This window comes from Schistocerca americana, chromosome 8, assembly GCF_021461395.2.
Source record: "Schistocerca americana isolate TAMUIC-IGC-003095 chromosome 8, iqSchAmer2.1, whole genome shotgun sequence".
Lineage (NCBI taxonomy): Eukaryota > Metazoa > Arthropoda > Insecta > Orthoptera > Acrididae > Schistocerca > Schistocerca americana.
Genome location: NC_060126.1, coordinates 490802354 through 490822158, shown reverse-complemented (window position 1 = coordinate 490822158; position 19805 = coordinate 490802354). Strand labels below are relative to the sequence as shown.

The following is a 19805-nucleotide window of genomic DNA, read 5'->3' as shown; positions in this document are numbered from 1 at the left end:
TGATTTTATTGATCCTGCACTTTTTATTAAAACTGATGTATTCAGTCATTTTAATTAGCTTAATCTTCGTACGTTGGAAACGAAGAAGGTCTCCTAGTGCCTCGCTAAGCAAACTTTTGATAATGTTTCCATATTTTGGGGCCACAATCGTATAAAACTGTTTAAATGGAAGTTCCGCCAAAGGCTGTAATCACGACTGTAAAATAGAATAAACAGTTTACACAGTAAAATGGAAGATCTTTTATTTAAACAATTTAAATTTCCTTTCGCATTTGTTGGTAATCATGATTGTGCAACAGAATAATCAGTCTATACAGTAAAACGGAAGGTCTTTTATTTAAACAATTTAAATTTCCTTTCGTATTTGTTGCTACAACATGCTAGCAGCGTTAGCTCCTGCAGTGCCTATGTTCCTGCTGGAACTATGACTTCAGCAACGCTCTACCGCTTCCTGTACTTTACTAAGAAAACCAGCCACATGCGTCTGTAGACAGCCAATAGAAAGCGTCCGAACAGAATCACGTGCTACGCACAGATATGCAGCCGTTGCAGCAAGCGGAAGTTCGGGTTGGGTTGTTTGGGGAAGGAGACCAGACAACGAGGTCATCGGTCTCATCGGATTAGGGAAGGACGGGGAAGGAATTCGGCCGTTCCCTTTTAAAGGAACCATCCCAGCATTTTCCTGGATCGATTTAGGGAAATCACGGAAAACCTAAATCAGGATGGCCGGACGCGGGATTGAACCGTAGTCCTCCCGAATGCGAGTCCAGTGTCTAACCACTGCGCCACCTCGCTCGGTACAAGCGGAAGTCGCTCGCTCTTTCTGGACTTGGCTTTCAGACTGGCAAGATACGTCCCTCCTGCTTCTTGCCTTCTTTTGGACCTCAGCCAACCTCAACCGACCTGTGATGGTTCTCCATACAGTTGGCAGATTAGCATGCCCTCCATAGGGTGTGCTGCCTGCAGTATCGGAAATATATTTTCCCATTTTTAACTCTCGAATCTACTGTTATTATACCCTTATTGGGTCCCCACTTCATCGTCCACCTCGGGACCTGAACAAAACTGGTGTCAGTCAAGTGGGGTGTCCCCCGTTTTTCAGTCCCAAGGGAGGGACGCCGCTATTTTGTCATGGAAAATCGCCGTGAATTAACACGTCGCCACTAGCTGCATTGAACCAGCAACGGCAGGCTGTCAGTTGTTGCCTTACTGAGATTTCAGCAGGCGCGTTTTGCCGTGATGCCATCTGGCACTCGCTGCACCAGCGCATTCCTGCTATGAAACGAAATGTCACCCCAGACCATCACTCCTGGACCTTCGACTTCCTCAATTATTTGATCACCTCGAGAAAAGAAAATTTTTACTTCTTCAAAGTCCTATGTCAGAAATGGTCAATCTTTTTCATAAGAGATTCTGAGTTACAACAGTTTCTAGGAATTAAGTACAGGGGAGCATAGAGAAAATTGTGACTCTTTGTTCAAAAGTTCTACTTTTTAGTCCGCTATACAACCTATAAAGTGTTTTAAAGTGAAACATACAGAAAATCTTTATTAATTAGCGGAAAATAGTTGTGTGGCCAAGAAATCTTCTTATAGAAACTATGTATGGATACTCATAATTCTATAAGAGGTGATATACATGTCATATTATTATCTCTGTGAATATAACATTACAATCTCATCAGATAATTATCTGTACATTTAAATTATCGCAATTTCATAGTTTTACTAGACAAAAATGTACAAAAGAGTCAGTAAATAGAAATTATGCAACAGTTACAAACTGATTATGATTATTAATCTAATTGCAATCGCTAGGAGAAGTATGTAAAGAAATCTAGGAGATTAAGTCTTCTCAGTAAAGAAAGCTTCACTAACAATGCAATTAATCTGAGAGAGCAAGAGAAGAAACCACAGTGAATGTTATTGGATGTCAATATTTAATAATAAATCTTAATACTACTTTTTAATAACTTATTCAACACATTGTGTACGCAAATTTAACTGTATGAAAACATATATCTGTCTTAGCTACAGAGACAGTAAATTAAGCTGACAGTGCTTTCAGTCTAGTTCATTTGATGTTATTTCAAGCAACTCCCACTAACTGCTCCGTTGACAGAACAGTAGATAGTTTCAGTATATACACTGTGAACATGTAATGTCACGTATTAACACTGCGTGAAGGGTATCTAGCTAAACTTCCACGACAGAAATGCATCAGCAGCGTACACCAGTCCATTAACAAGGGCTAGTATTCCTCCAACGATTACTTGAGTAACTTTGAAATAAGATCGGGTGTACGCATCCAGAATAAGTCCTCCAGTTGTCACAAATAATACACATGCAACCGCTGAAGAAATTAGGATCTGAAAAAGAAGAATTTTGTCAATTACTCCATATAGTATTTAAACAAAAAATTGGTACTTATTAAAAATATACGATGAGTCAAAACATTATGGATTGTGATATGCAAAATATCGTGTTGACCATATATGGAAAGATTCTTTTTTATCATCAGTTTCATGCCATGCGTAGCACTTTGCAACCTACGTGCTCAATTATATGCTGTATGTATTCCAATCTCTGTCTTCGTCTACAGTTTTTACCCTCTACGGCTCACTCTGGCTCCGTGGAAGTCACCCCGACGTCTTAACAGGCGTCCTGTCATCCTGTTTCTTTTTCTTATCAGTGTTTTCTTGATGTTTCTTTCCTCATTGATTCTGCGCAGAACCTCTCAGTCCACCTAACAGTCAACATTCTTCGGTAGCACTACATCTCAGACGCTTCAATTCTCTTCCGTTCCGGTTTTTCCACAGTATAGTTTCACTACCACCCAATGTTGAGTTCCAAATGTACATTCACAGAAATATCTTCCTCAAATTAAGGTCTGTATTTGATACTCATAGACTTCAGTTGGCCAGGGATGCTCTCTTTTCCAGTGCTAATTATCCTTTCCTGAGTGAGATTTTCACTCTGCCGTGGAGTGTGGGCTGATATGAAACTTCCTGGCAAATTAAAACTGTGTGCCGGACCGGGACTCGAACTCGGGACTTTTGCCTTTCGCGGACAAGTTCTCCACCATCGGAGCTATCCGAGCACGACTCACAACCCGCTCTCACAGCTTCAGTTCTGCCAGTACCTCGACTCCTACCTTTCAGACTTCCCAGAAGCTCATCTGCGGACTTTGCAGAACTTTTACTTCCTCCTTGCTCCATCCATCATGGTTTATTATGCTACTTAGGCAGCAAAATTCCTTACCTTCGTCTACTTGGTTGTCCCAATTCTGATGTTAAGTTCGTCACTGTTCTAATTTCTGCTAATTCTCATTACTTTCATCTTTCTTCGATTTACTCTCAGTCCATATTCTGTACTCATTAGTTTGTTCATTCCATTCAACAGATCGTGTGATTGTTCCCCACTTTCACTGAGGATAGAAACGTCATCAGGGTATCTTATCATTGACATCTTTTCATCTACAATTTTTGTCCCACTCTTGCACCTTTGCTTTTTCATTGTATAGATTGAACAGTAGCGGCGAGCACTTCGTTCTAATTTTATTATTCCCTCTTGGTTCTTGTACGCACAGTATATCACCCCAGTTTTTCTCAGAATTTCGAACATCTGGCACCGTTTTATCTTGTTGGACACTTTTTTCAGGTCGACAAATCCTATGAAAGTGTCATGATTTTTTTTCATTCTTCACATTATCAACAGCAACGTCAGAAATGCCTCTCTGGTGCCTTTACTTTTCCTAAAACCAGGCTTATCTTCTTGTAATCGCCCCTCAGTTTTCATTTCCATCCTTCTGTATATTATTATCAGCAACTTCGGTGTATGAGCTGTTAAGTGGACTGGGCGATAATTCTCGCACTTGTCGGCTTTTGCTGTCCTCGAAATCGTGTGTAAGACAAGAAAACGGCTCAACACAAAGGAATTATATTAATTGGATGGGAATCGGCATATGTAATGTATATGTACATACAAACAAATGATTACAATTTCAGAAGAAAGTGGATGGTTTATTCAAGAGGAAGAGCCTCACAAACCAATAACGCTACAATCCACCTGTGGTCCTTCGAAGCAGTTATTCGGCTTTTGGCTGACTGACAGTTGCTGAATGTCCTACTGTGGAAATATTGTGCTAAATTCTTTCTGCTTGGCGTGTTTCCCGGCTTTTCTTCATGCTTGCGAAAGCCTACCTTGGTCAGCAAGTTTGCTGGATCTCTCTCCAACGGAGAACGTTAGGAGCATTACGGGCAGCTCCCTACAATCAGTTTGGGATTTTGACGATCAAACGCAACAGTTGGCAGGATTTGGCACGATATCCCTCAAGACGATATCCAAGAACTCTGTCAATCAATGACTAGCCTAATGACTGCTTGATAAGGACCAGAGGAGGGCTAACGTGGTATTGACTTGCTCAGTTTGTGAACCACTTTCTTCTGAATACATGTTTCAGTTTCATGAAATTTAATCATTTATTTGTCTGTACGTATACATCACATCACCTGATTTCCGATACTTTCGGATAATTCATTCATGGTGCGTCATTTCTGTCTTTTGTCTTAAAGCGTATTGTTCCCAAAGTTTGTTGGTATACCGACAGGTTCATACTTTCTACACAGGAATGTGAATACGTTCAGTGTACTCTTTCCACCTACCCTTTCATTTGTATGCATTTAATAGTGGGTTTCTCATTGCATTCTTAATGTTAAGACTCTTGTTTTTAATTTCATCGAAGGTTGTTTAGACTTTTCTGTATGCTGAATCAATCCTTCCGACAATAGTTCCTATTTCGATTTCTTCACATTTCTCATGTGGCCATTTCGTCTGAGTTTCCTTGCACTTTATATTTATTTCATTGTACTTCTGTATTCCTGAATTTCCCTGCACTTTTTTCACTACCTTCTTTCATCTATCAACTGCAGTATTTCTTCTGCTAGCTACGGTCTCTTCGCAATTTCGCAGTTATCTTCTTTGCGCCCATGTTTTTCATTCCAACTTCAATGATTCTTAAACTGCCTATTAGCTACTACTAGTTGAAATTTATAGCAGAATTCAATTATTCCTTGTCCTTCCTTCTACCAAGCCCATATGCTCCCCTGACCCCTTTTTCTATTCCTCCTCTACGAATGTGGCCACATTCCTTTCGTATTATCAGGCGCGTATAATATGCACAGTAGATCAGAAACAAACAGATTTCGAAGATATTTTCAGGCTCACTGTTCCTAGAAACGACATTCAGTCCTGGAATGTGTACAATAATATTTTCTGATTCAGCTTGAGTACATGGTTTACATTTCTACGCGGTTTCCAATTAGTTTTTTTTCCCAAATACGACGTTAGTTGGATCTGGGGTTTGGATTTCATTGTCTGCAGACAGTCGACATGAACATAAATCGGATTCATATTCATGGTTACTTGAGATAAAATCACTTAATTCAGCAACAGTTTCATCTTCTGAATCGCGTAAGCGGAAATCATTGAGTGCCAATTTCACCTGCAGGAAAGGTCCTGGCGAAGACATGTTGGAGTACAATATTATTGCCATCTATCAAGCCATGTAATAAGACTGAAAGTTAAGGGGGGTACGACGTCAAACGGGCCGACTTGGAGCAGGAGAGGCACCACAGGACATTTTAATTTCCAGTGTCTATACTTTTACAAATAAATTCATAAAACTTTGTCAGCATGACCAGGAAGGATACAGAATTCACACTCATAGCAGTGGAAGTTCGGAAACATAACGAAAAAATTTTTTTTTTTTTTACATGTGAAATTTCATAATTTTTTTCACTTAGTAATGTCTGCATTTGTTGCTATAGGTACATTTTTCTTCATAAGTAAGAGAGATTGTTCGACGAATTTTGCACAACATACAAACCAATTTAAAGGTGTATGAAACTCTTGGATTTTCAAAATGTATTAAAAACTGTGGTAAAAATTGATGTAATTAACTATAAAATTTGTGTTTTTTCGAAACATGAAGTGTAAAATATAACAGCTCATTCGTTTTTTCATAAATTAAATAAATTATAGAGTTTCATACACTTGTAAGTATGGTATGTATGCTGTGCAAAATGCATCGAAGAATCTCTGTAACATATGAAGAAAAGTGTACCTATAGCAACAAATGCTGCCATTAGCAAGTGAAAAAGATGATGAAATTTGACACGGAAAAAGATTTATTTCGTTATGTTTTCGAACTTCCACTGCAATGAGTGTGAATCCTGAACCCTTCCTGGTGATGCTGACAAAGTTTTATGAATTTATTTGTAAAAGTATACACACTGGTTATTGAAATGTCCTGTGATGCCTCTCCTGCTCCAAGTCGGCCCGTTTGACGTCCTACCCACCTTAATGTCAACTTTTATGAAGAAGAAGGAAAAAAAAGATTTTGCAAACTGATTGGGATTAGAGCTTAAAGGCGGTAGGGAAAAAAAACTACAGTGTTGGACTGTTAGGGACCAGATGGAAAAAAATACTTCCAATGTTTCGTGCTGAAACAGTAACAGTGTACATCGCACTCTTGAGTACTCAAACAGTAACGGCAACTGAGATTGCAGTTAGTTCCTAAACAACCATTTAATGCGCAACATAACTAGACTGTGGCATCCCTCGGACCCTGCTAGCACGGTTACGGTTTAAAGAGCTGTCTACTACAAGTACCTTGTATAACTCCTATTACGATTTTCTAATAATGTGCACTCTACATTTACCCTCAATGAAGAATTTCCTAGGTGCATTATACTGTTAGACATTAGTGAATGAAAATCTTTCAACTTCTATAGAGACATGGGAACGTCAGCTGATTCTCATATTCCGCTGATGCGTAGAATAACAATTCATTCCCATTATTTCGAAATTAATTCCAAACCACTGTATTTGATCATGTTTATTTATTACGATGGCTTCATTTTTAGGCACATCCGGTGACAGTTTGATTACTACACACTCGCGAAGTGTATGTCTGCATCATCATGGAACACTATAACTTTAAGCTCCACCATAACTGGCAACATCAGACAAAATGCGACGTCAAAGACTGATTATTATGGATAGTAATATAAAAAATATACATGTACTCAGGTGTAGCTCCAACTTAACTGGCAACATTGGCAACATGTTAACAGTTAAGTTGGATCAACATGTATATGTGAACGTTTAATGTTCCCACCGTTCTGAAAAGTGTCCGACTAAAGTTTTGTAGAATTTGTTCAGAAAAGACAACACAAGCTTGTGGAGAAACAGGTAGTGCGAGAACAAGTGAACGGTTTCCTGATTGTAAGATCACGTCCTACACGAGCACTGAAAATAAATCTTTTTGTATCGGAAATTATACGTTTTCTTTTAGTTACTATTACATACGATAAATATTAGCAATGCATTCAGTACATTTCGAAATAAGTCTTTAAGCGCACTTGCTTATAATATGCTCCTCAGCTTAAGTAATGCACACAAACCATATCACTAATATGTAAAAAATGAAATATATGTCCACATTTCTAAAAGTCAGAAGTTTCTAAGTATTTGGACATCAAAGTGGTAAGTGAGTGATCATAAGATCTTAACAAACGAGTGTATATGCAGAGGCAGTATGCCTGTAGGTATGTTTAATTCACACACTTAGCAGTAGAAGAAACAAAATCATGTAACTTATAGTCTAACTAAAGATAAAACGTTTTTCAGCAAACTCACCAGTTTGGTGTGTATAGGACATTCGAGTACATAGCCGATGATGATTAGAGCACCTAGTATGATGTAACATACTATGGTCCCATCGACAACCGCTAAACGCACGAAAATGTCAGGATATGCAGCAACTGCCTGACCACTTGTGAGACCAGCTATGATAATGGATAAGACCTGAAAAGTAATCATAGACATATCTTAGTGGGCAAAAGATCTAGAACACACAGAAAAATTGAGCGGGCTGGCGTTTATTCCAAATTTGTTCTCATACAAAGTTTCGTTGTCCTTGGTCACAACACTGGCAATATGCAGTAGATTGAGTCACGTGATTACAGTATGAATCACGCAAAATATGTTATTTTTTGCAGTAGGAAGCACCTCAAAGTTCGACATATATTACGCACCTTAAAACTAAATATATAATAAAACAATCCAGAAGTGGAGACACACAGAAGTGGCAAAAATACTGAGTCAGCCATAGTAGAATTCACAAAAGTTGTACTCGATGCTCTTGATAAAGATGAGTGTGTCACAGGCATATTTTTGGATCTTTCTAAGGCGTTTGATATAGTCGACCACACGATTCTATTAAATAAATTAGAAGCATTAGGAATAAGAGGGGTAAATAATGACTGGTTTCGATCATACCTAGCAGATAGCGTACAAAGAGTAGAGATAAAACATATTTCAAATACATCTAAACATTTAGTAAAATACTTATCAGAACCAAAATACATTATTATAGGGTTTCCACAAAGTAGCATGTTAGGCTCAATACTATAACTGATATACATCAATGACTTTTCCAGTAGTGTTACTCATGGTGAAAAAATTGTCTTCACTGATGAAAGAAATATTATAGTCACTGAGAAAACAAGGGAACTCCTTGCTGAGAAAGCAAATGAAACCCTCAAGGATGTTTACAATTGGTCAATAAGCAATAAAGTGACATTGAACATAAAGAAAATTAATGCCATGAATTTCAGTTTGAAGAGGAAAAATGACAATGTTAAATGTAGATAGCACCTCTATAGACAGTGTAAGATATGCAAAATTTGTAGGAATGAATACTGATTCTCAGTTGCGGTGGTGTGTGCACACAAAGATACTTGCAAACAGAATGTCATCAGCATGTTATGCCCTGAAAATCCTATCATCATCGTGTAACATGCAATGTGTTTTAGTTACATATTATTCATATGTACACTCAATTCTGAGGTATGGTATTCTTTTTTGGGGAACAAACGCACAAAATATGAACACAATTTTCAAACTCCACAAAAGAGCCACAAGAATAATAACCAAAAATACTAGTCGAGCTCATTGTAAAGATCTGTTAAAAACACTGTGGATTTTAACTGCTTCATGTGAATACAATTACCGGTCAGTTGTAAACATAAAAAATAACATTGCTAATTACTGCGCAAACAGCTCTGTCCATGATCATGCAACAAGAGATAGACTCAATTTACATTTACCATCAAAAAATAAACATGAATCTAAAAACAGCATTTTGTACCAAGGACTAAAACTGTACAATAAATTCCCAAAAGAGATTAAAGAAATTGCAAAAGTACACTTATTTAAAAAGGCAGCTAAAAAGTACCTGTTATGGAATACATTTTATACATTGAAGGATAATTTAGATAAAACAGAGTAGGAGTTATAAAAATAAATTATAACAATTTTGATTATAAAATATCCAGCATTCCACATAACACCTTCACTTTATGTTTTTTTCCTTCTTTTTTTCCTTTGTAAAAACACTCTCCCCTCAAGCTATGCATAACACAATACTAACTCATCTTCCTCTTTCTGAGCTCAACATCTCACACATTATGGAGGGATGCTGACTCAGTTTTTCAGGATAGCAAATGCGAAGTTGCGGTACAGAAAATGGCCCAGGGATAACCAATGTCTGTGTGTGTGTGTGTGTGTGTGTGTGTGTGTGTGTGTGTGTGTAGTGGGTGTGTGTCTAGTGGGTGAAGTGTTATGAAGCAATGTGTGTATAGTGTGCGCAGTGACTGATAGTGAGATATGAGTGAACAGTGTGGCATTACATTATTTAATAAGTTATTTGTAAAAGAAGTATTGTATACCAGGAGTAAAATCTGATGATTGTCTTTAACTAGAAGTCTGTAAATATATGTGTATACGAATTAGATTATTTTAAATTGGTCTAAACTTGTAAATACTTTGACATGTTCTATATCTTTGTAAAAAGAGATCTACAGATGAATAAAGCTACTACTACTATTAGCAGTAGTAGTAGTTGAACAGTTAAACCATTCATTGGAAAATATAAATGAAGCTGTGTCATGCATTACATCATTAACTGATTTCTATAGATCATATCGCGAAGAAAATATTACACATATGTGTAAGAAGTTACGCAATGCATTAACTGTGAGAAGTACCAGTTAGAAGCTACTTTTCAGGCTCTATAAACGATGATCAATCTGGTGCGTTAGTCCTTATAAAGACAAAATACTTTGATCTGAGCTCCTAATCTGAAAAAAAACTTACTGGTTTAACAGTTCAGATAGCTATTTTGTATGTTACTACTTGCCTAGAGATCTTTGTGATTCTTCAGCTTCTCCCAGTCCAATTCATGACGAAATAGTTGATGGGTGAATGTCCGGATGTGAGTGTCCAACTGATTTAATACTTCGGCAAACAATCTCGTTGCCATCATCAGATGCGCTGACGAACAGTTCAGACTGACATCCGGCCACTCACCCGTGAATATGTAGCTATCGAAATGGTCTGACAACAGTAGTCCATGAAGGACGTATGTGGTTAATTATCTTGTTGGTATAGGGGTTTCAGTTATTGGATGTGCTTGTTCAGATGATTTGTGGAGGCCTTGGAAAACCTAACAGGGCTTTCTGATTTAAATAATATTCATATTCCAGAATGAAATTTTCACTCTGCAGCGGAGTATGCGCTGATACGAAACTTCTTGGCTGATTAAAACTGAGTGCGGGACCGCGACTCGAACTCGGAACCTTTGCCTTTCGTGGGCAAGTGCTCTACCGTCTGAGCTACACAAGCACGACTCACCGCCTCTCTTCACAGCTTTACTTCCTTAATATTCCACCGAGCGGGGTGGCGCAGTGGTTAGACACTGGACTCGCATTCGGGAGGACGACGGTTCAATCCCGCGTCCGGCCATCCTGATTTAGGTTTTCCGTGATTTCCCTAAATCGCTCCAGGCAAATGCCGGGATGGTTCCTCTGAAAGGGCACGGCCGACTTCCTTCCCCATCCTTCCCTAATCCGATGAGACCGATGACCACGCTGTCTGGTCTCCTTCCCCAAACCAACCAACCAACCAACCAACCTTAATATTCACGCCGTTTACTGTTCATGGATAATGGTTTTTTTCAGATTAGTTGCATTGCCAACATCATAGTTTCATTATATAACAGAGAGTAAAAGTATATATGCTAAGAACATTGTAATTAAACCCAGTGATAATTAATTCTAATATCGGAAAGGGCCGAACTGGTTTGCCTCCATGTGTTACCTCAATTATAGTTTATCACCAAAGTGGAAAAATATAGTAGCGGTGTTCCCTGTAACATTCGTTTTGCAGTAGGAGCGTTCTGATTGGCTCACAGTACCACGTTTTTGTTTCCTTGTAACTGAATAATATAAATGTTTCTTATATAAAGATTAAAATTGTTTGTCGTGAGCACTTTCAGGTATCGTTTGATTTTGTGCACTTGATTAATATGTCTCTGTCATCAGCATAATTTCCAGTTTTTTAACAGTCATTTAAAATAGTAATATGGGTCGCGTACGTAGTTTTTATTTCAATCTAGAATCGTACCTTGTAGCATATATCGTATTATGTTCTCTCATTTTAGGTTTAGTCGTTATTCTCGGAGTGTAGTTTGTCTAAGCGTTTCTCCGATTCGTGTTGCAATTCGATGATAGTGAAAATGTTGAAAAGTTATACTTGCTGCTTGGCATTGCAGGTGGCAAATTCCAGGAAAGCTATGCAAAAACTAATGATTGCACCTGCACATGAAATTTAGCTGCGTGTGTTGAAGTACTGCTGTTTTTTTAAATTTATTTATATCCCTCGAATCTTACATCCGGAAGTATCACGAGCATATATACTGATATGCATTCGGATGACCTGCTTTTCGTGAGCCTTCGCCTTGACCGTAAGCCTATCTGAACACGTCTTCACGCCTGGCTCAAACATTGGTTCTCACTAATGTCTCCGCTTACGTATAAAGCTAGCCATTAAATTACAGCAACAGGAGGGATAGCACACAACGAAATTTTACTATTTAGAGCGCCCTCACACATCGTTAGTAGCGGGCATCCGCTTCAGTGCTGGTTCAGACTTGCTCTGGTTACTGGTAACGTTTCTGCTCTTTTGAGTGTCGAACTAAAACACTTGTACAGACAAGACATAACCATTTGCCTAGTGTGTGCTCATATGCGCTTTCCATAATTGAAACATGCACTTCAAGGATCTTTTACCTCGACCTTTAAAGGGGTATGCCTCTGCTGAAACGCACTTCTGGGTGTATACCCATATTTTCTTGCTCCTTATTCTCCCAGGGATCGCTTCCTGCAGTTTGTCACCATTTAGTAAAATAGCCTTGTATAAAGGAGTCCTGTGAACTTCAGGGTTTAAATCCATGAACGGAGTTGTTAATTTAGGTATTTTGTGGGTTGCATAAATCGCTTTTGGTGGGCTGTTTCCTTTAAATTTTCAGAATATTATCGGTTTATTGTTCCTGATGCTATAAACAAACGTCCACTGGAGATAAAAGAAGTTTAGTGAAACATACCTGGGTGAAGATATTGATACGGGGTGTGGACTAAAATAGGGGAACACCAACAACATATTATATTACCATTTCTAATATGGTATAGCAATCCAGTTAACATTCAAGGCAGTCTTCAGTCGTACAGGAATGGATAAATACAGTTCCCGGGGCCTTTTTAAGCGCATACACCATCGTTCCTGCAAAATAGTGGGAAGTGCAGGACGATCGCGCACCCCTCTCTACAAAGTAGACCAAAGACACTCAAGGCTAGTAAGATCTGATGATTGTAGTGTCCAGGGGAAACGCAACAGTTAATCCTCGTGCTTACAAAACCAATCCTGAATGATGAGTGCTATACGAGCAGGGGCGCCGTTTTCTTGAGTAAAAGCATCGTCGATGGGGAACGAACATTATACCATGGCGGGGACCTGATCACCCAAAGTCGTCACAAAAACCTTGGCAGTATTACGACCTTGCAGAATAACCGTGGGGCCCCGTGTAATACCGCGATATGGTTGCTCGAGTCCTCACCGAACCTACGCCATCTTTCAGTTTTGGGACGTAAACTCGGCCAGAAGTCAGTAACAGTGTGACTCAACTGACCAAATGACTTTCTTCCATAGCTCCATAGTCCAGATTGTATGGAAACATGTTTTCCTATGCCCTGCTATTTCTAGCCTATGGAGCTCCATTGGTGTTGTTTTGGTACTGACTGGGATCACGACTGCTACATTCAGTTAGGCAGAGAGTTTTGCACCGATAGTCTTCTTGTCTTTCGTGTCAATCGTCTTCAATGACGGTCAGTCACTATCATTCATTCAGTACACAATTTCTTACGCTCTGTGACATTGATGATGATTTCATTCTTGCTCTGTATGCGGTACAAGTCATCGATACGCTGCCTCTTACAATACCACACACTTCTGTGACGCTACAACGCAGCCCTTGCTATCAATTTTTTCGCTTACTTAACACATAAAACTGTTGGTATACGATGTACTGTCTAGTGCAAATATGTACTGTAAATACTATGTTTAAATTAAATAATATTTAACACTGGCAAGTCAGGGCATATTTAGTTAACGTTGAAGTCAGAGAGATTGTTTTGTCGCGCCTCTGGGCGCGGGAGCGCGCCAGCGGGTAGTAGTAGCAGTAATGCCGTGCTCGGAGTAGGAAGTACAGTCGAATGCTGCTAGTCCTAGCTGTCTCACATCTAACGGCTAGTGTGTGGATCTAAGTACGACGGGAAAGTAATGGTCGGCATATCTGGAAGCATGGCCGGGCAAGTTATTATGGATTAATGAGCATAGTGCTGAAGAAACGAGCCCAAGTCGCAACAGTAAAAGCCCGCTGCCACATTGTGTCGCTGCCGTGGAGTTCCGTCGATCCACCGACAACGAGGGAAGTAAGATCTACGTAATTCTCGTAGGATAAAATTGTAGAAGGCTTGCCAGTGACGGTGCTTTTCTCTGAAGTTGAACAGATAATAACAAGCACTTTATAATCGAAATGTTTCAGTTACATTCCACCCGACAATAACACCAAGTAGGTTCCTTCTGATCCTTACCTTACTGAACCGAGTGTGTCACGCCATTTTCAAGAGAAAATATGTTCATTATCAAATTGTTTACATAGACGATGAAGAGAAAATTTCAGACTGGTTATCGTAGTTCATTGTTTCACTTAATAAGCTTACGCCAATCGTTGTAGCTTTATAATAGACTGAAGTAATAAATTTGATTATTAAGATTTATTTCAATGCATATTCAGCTGGAGTTAGTACAAGGATATTTCACCAAACTATAAAGCTTATTCCACCTGACAATCCCCCAATTAATGAATTATAATCATTCAAAACATTTGTTGCTGTTGTGGTCTTCAGTCCTGAGACTGGTTTGATGCAGCTCTCCACGCTACTCTATCCTGTGCAAGCTTCTTCATCTCCCAGTACCTACTGCACTCTACATCCTTCTAAATCCGCTTAGCGTATTCATCTCTTGGTCTCCCTCTACGATTTTTACCCTCCACGCAGCCCTCCAGTACTAAACTGGTGATCCCTTGATGGCTCAGAACATCTCCTACCAACAGATCCCTTCTTTTAGTCAAGTTGTGCCACAAACTCCTCTTCTCCCCAATTCTGTTCAATACCTCCTCATTAGTTATGTGATCTACCCATCTTATCTTCAGCGTTCTTCTGTAGCACCACATTTCAAAAGCTTATATTCTCTTCTTGTTCAAACTATTTATCGTTCATGTTTCACTTGCATACATGGCTACATTCCATACAAATACTTTCAGAAACGACTTCCTGGCACTTAAATCAATACTCGATGTTAACAAATTTCTCTTCTTCAGAAACGCTTTCCTTGCCATTGCCAGTCTACATTTTATATCCTCTCTACTTCGACCATCATCAGTTATTTTGCTCCCCAAATAGCAAAACTCCATTACTACTTTAAGTGTCTCATTTCCTAATCTAATCCCCTCAGCATCACCCGACTTAATTCGACTACATTCCATTATCCTCGTTTTGCGTTTGTTGTTCAAAACATAGGTAATCAATTACTGGCAATATATTCCATTATCAGTAGAGTAAACTAAAGTATCTAATTTTAAAGACAGAATGACAGTCCATTATTCAACATTTCGATAGATAATTATCTGTGTTGTCAGCATTTCACTTAGCTGACAAATTATGAACAAAATAATTATCAAAATACTTGTTGAAAGTTAACCATTAATGTTTAAATGTAGTTAGATTGTTATGAAATTGTTTTATATGACTACTGAGCCTGGCACAGCACTTACATAGAAGTCCCCGTTCCACCTGCTTCGCTACAAACAGGTAAACTTTATTTTTGACACCATTATTCACGTACTTAACAGTACTGTCGCTCATCAGTTGAGCTGTCGACAGATTTTTTAATTGCTTTTACAACTTAATCATTTCCTTCGACAAAATTTCCACTGGCAAAATTTATTTCCAAATTATTTCCATTATATCATTTACCGATCGTTATTGAATGAAATTAGTCATTCCATAACGATCAAGTTATTACGTCTCCTGTTTCCCGCCGAATGATCATTATTTACTTCGGATCCGCATGCCTTATCCCGACACGGGTCAAAATTCATAATTCACGGTCATTGTCAACTTGTAATTTCGCAAATCCTGGGAAGCAGGGGGGTGTTATACTTCGGCTAGTTCAAGAATGCAGTGTTTCCGTATTTTTGTCCACCCCATGTAACTGTTACAGAAGACGGAACACGTTAATTGTTAAACGGCAATCATGAGAAAAGAGCTTAAAAGTTGACGATGACTGTCAACCCGCAGCGTTGCTTCCTTTCGTGCCGAGAATTCATTCCCCGATCTGAATCGCAACTTTTCACTGCACTGCCGTCAGTTTACATCACGTGCCCCCCCCCCCCCCCCCCCGCCCCACCCCGCCCACAACCTTTTGTGAAGACCTGCAGCGAGAGAGTCTGATTTGAGAAGACTTGCTTCGCTGCTGTCTCGAGATTTTACGCTGCCTATTACGGCCAGCCGTTCGCCAGAAGCGTCCATTCAGCATGTTGCACCGATAGCTACCGAGAGTCCACCGATAAAAGTCCATAAGATTAAACTTTTATCTATTTATTTCTGAAAAACCATATATGGCATAATATGTCGCAGGGAGATTTTCGACACAGTTTCGCGCTGTTGCCTAATGAAAAAATGTGAGCTTACGGAATATCTCTCTCTGTTTCCCGTGAGTGTGGCGGAATGTACTGCTGTTACTATTGTCGTGCCCTCCCTTCCGTGTTGTATTCGCTAATGGCACGTGGGAACAATGACCGTCGACAAATCTCGCCATGTGCCCTAATTCTTCCGATTTTCTTGTATGGTCGTTTCGGGAGACACATATGGGAGTAAGTCATATACAGCCGGATTCTTCCGAAAAGTACGCTCTGTTGATTTCAGTAGTAAACATAATCGTGATGCATAATGGCATTTCTGTAGCGACTATCAGTGGAATTTGTTGAACACCTTTGTAAGGCTTTCTCGCCGAGTAAACGATTTAGAGACGAAACACGATGTTCTTCGTTGGATCTTCTTTATCCCTTCTATTAATCCAACTTTTTAAGACCCCCAGTGTGATATGGATTACTTAAAATCGCTTAAATAAGTCTAGTCTCACACTCTATTTTCATCCACAAGACAATGTAGCGAACCTGCGTGGTATGCCTTCCTGACTACGAGGAACTCAAATTCATCCTGAGCGTCCTCTGGATCTCGTTGACGAACAGGTCGAGATGAGTTTCGCAATAATGCAGTCTGCAATATCCATGCAGGTTTTTATGGAGAATATTTAATTTTTCAACTAAGTCCTAATATGTGAGCATATTCCGTAACTTTACAACACAGCGACGTCGGCCAAAGCGTCTATAATTATGTGCATCTGACCAGACTTTGGACTGAATTCAAGACACCCCAGCAGATAAAAGAACGTTTCACTTAACGGGGCGTAAATTTTGGATGTAAAAGTAAATTAAGATATACCCAGAGAGTGGAGTATTTTTAGGCCGTCAGAGATCAAATGGTTCAAATGGCTCTAAGCACCATGGGACTTAACATCTGCGGTCATCAGTCCTCTAGACTTGTTGTTGTTGTTGAGGTCTTCAATCCTGAAACTGGTATGATGCAGCTCTCCATGCTACTCTTTCCTGTGCAAGCTTCTTCATCTCCCAGTACCTACTGCAACCTACATCCTTACGAATTTGTTTAGTGTATTCATCTCTTGGTCTCCCTCTACGACTTTTACCCTCCATGCTGCCCTCCAATACTAAGTTCGTGATCCCTTGATGCCTCAGAACATCTCCTACCAACCGATGCCTTCTTCCAGTCAAGTTGTGCCACAAACTCCTTTTCTCCCCAATTTTCTTCAATACCTCCTCATTAGTTATGTGATTTTGAAAGCTTCTATTCTCTTCTTCTCCAGACTATTTATCGTCCATGTTTCACGTCCATTCATGGCTACACTCCATACAAATACTTTCAGAAACGGCTTCCTGACACTTAAATCTATACTCGATATTAACAAATTTCTCTTATTCAGAAACGCTTCCCTTGCCATTGCCAGTCTACATTTTATATCCTCTCTACTTCGTCTATCATCAGTTATTTTGCTCCCCAAATAGCAAAACTCCTTTACTACCTTAAGTGTCTCATTTCCTAATCTAATTCCCTCAGCATCACCCGACTTAATTCGACTACATTCCGTTATCCTCGTTTTGCTTTTGTTGATTTTCATCTTAGATCCTCCTTTCAAGACATTGTCCACTCCATTCAGCTGCTCTTCCAAGTCCTTTTCTGTCTCTGAGAGAATTACAATGTCATCGGCGGACCTCGGTTTTTATTTCTTCTCCATGGATTTTAATTCCAAATTTTTCTTTTGTTTCCTTTACTGCTTGCTCAATATACAGATTGAATAACATTGGGGAGAGGCTACAACCCTGTCTCACTCCCTTCCCAACCACTGCTTCCCTTTCATGCCCCTCGACTCTTATAACTGCCACCTGATTTCTGTACAAATTGTAAATAGCCTTTGGCTCCCTGTATTTTACCCCTGCCACCTTCAGAATTTGGAAGATAATATTCCAGTCAACATTATCAAAAGCTTTTTCTAAGTGTACAAATGCTAGAAACGTAGGTTTGCCTTTCCTTAATCTAGCTTCTAAGATAAGTCGTAGGGTCAGTATTTCCTCACATGTGCCAATATTTCTAAGGAATCCACACTGATCTTCCCCGAGGCCGGCTTCTACCAGTTTTTCCATTCGTCTGTAAAGAATTCGCGTTAGTATTTTGTAGCCGTGACTTTTTAAAGTGATAGTTTGGTAATTTTCAGATCTGTTAACACCTGCTTTCTTTGGGATTGGAATTATTCCTCTAGACTTAGAACTACTTAAACCTATCTAACCTAAGGACATCGCACACACCCATGCCCGAGGCAGGATTCGAACCTGCGACCGTAGCAGCAGCGCGGTTGCGGACTGGAGCGCCTAGAACTGCTCGGTCACAGCGGACGGCCGTCAGAGTTCATAGTACATAAACGTGACGTGATGGGTAACAGAGGAAGCCCCGTAAGTCAATATGTAGATCACGCCATATGTAGAGTATGATGTTAAAAACTTCCATGGATGGTGGAAAAGGTAGGACATGACCGTGTCGAGAGTTATATGCGAAAATCGATCTGATACCTCTGGCAGTAGAATACGGGTACCGATACTGTCGTTGCTAAGTTTATAGCGTAGGCAAATTTCAAAGGTGGTAGTATGGAACAAAATAAGTAATCAAGTCCAGCAGATGCATAAATTAAAAGCATGAGCACTTGTTCATCATCGCTTTTGTGAAACACATTTCTTCTATGAACAAGTGCTCATAGCTCTTAAGGTATGCATTTTAAAGCTCATGTTAGTTGCCAACTGTACAAGCTTAGTAACAACAGAACCGATACGTGTTACATCACGTAGCATTGTCAGAGGGAGCTGAACGAGTTTCGCTTATAAGTTAGACTCGGTCGTTCCCGACCAGAGTCCGTTATCTCAAATTGATACATTTACCCTTCTTCATCGTCCCTGAAATTTTGCTAGATCATCATGGAATGATCTTTCACGTAGGAATGTCACAGCTCCGGGCAAATTTAGCGATATGTAGGAAGACTGATGTAAATGAAAGCAAATTGTTGAATATAAGTAGCTGAAAGACCCATTATTAATCCGTTACATTTTAGACTACAAGGCATTAGAAAAAGTGGCCCGGCCACAGTTGTACGAAAGGTTGTTTCCAGGCGTAAATTCAGTGGATGAATCCTACAGATATTCACTCGTGAAGCAGGCGCCTTACAAAAAGATCGCTTCATTGTTCTTCGAATACTCTCGAAGTAGTGATAGTCAGTTTGGGACCCATAACAGGTAGCGTTAATAACAGAGATAGATAAAAAGGAAAAGAAAGAATAGTTGCGCGTTTCGCCACGAGGATCATCGGAATTACGCAACGTAGCGCGACTCCGAGGACGGTATGTAAGCACCGACAGGCAGGCAAGGGTTTAGTATAGCGTTTGTGTCTTTTTCTTGTGCGTGTGGAAAATGCGTAAACGTGAGCTATGGCGACGTTATTAGCAAATGAGTCCAAACAGGACTAAGGTGCTGTTATTCTTTTCTTGGTAGACGAACACCGTTAGACATCCATCGGAAATGAAGAACGTGTATGGGGCACCATGTCTGTCGAAAACCAACGTGGTAGAATAGTGTGCCCGGTAAAGCATGTCCTGATATCGCAA

The 19805-nt window shown here is 39.6% G+C and overlaps 1 long non-coding RNA gene across 1 annotated transcript in view; it reads right to left on the bottom strand.

Moving 5' to 3' along the window:
* Positions 1-711: 711 nt before the first annotated feature.
* LOC124545445 overlaps positions 712-19805 on the bottom strand; it is a 56026-nt gene continuing 36932 nt past the window's right edge. Inside the window, exons 3-4 of the long non-coding RNA XR_006967631.1 lie at positions 7701-7868; positions 712-2368 (exon numbers count right to left, since the gene is read on the bottom strand). This is a non-coding gene — a long non-coding RNA (uncharacterized LOC124545445). The remainder of the gene's footprint in view (positions 2369-7700; positions 7869-19805) is intronic.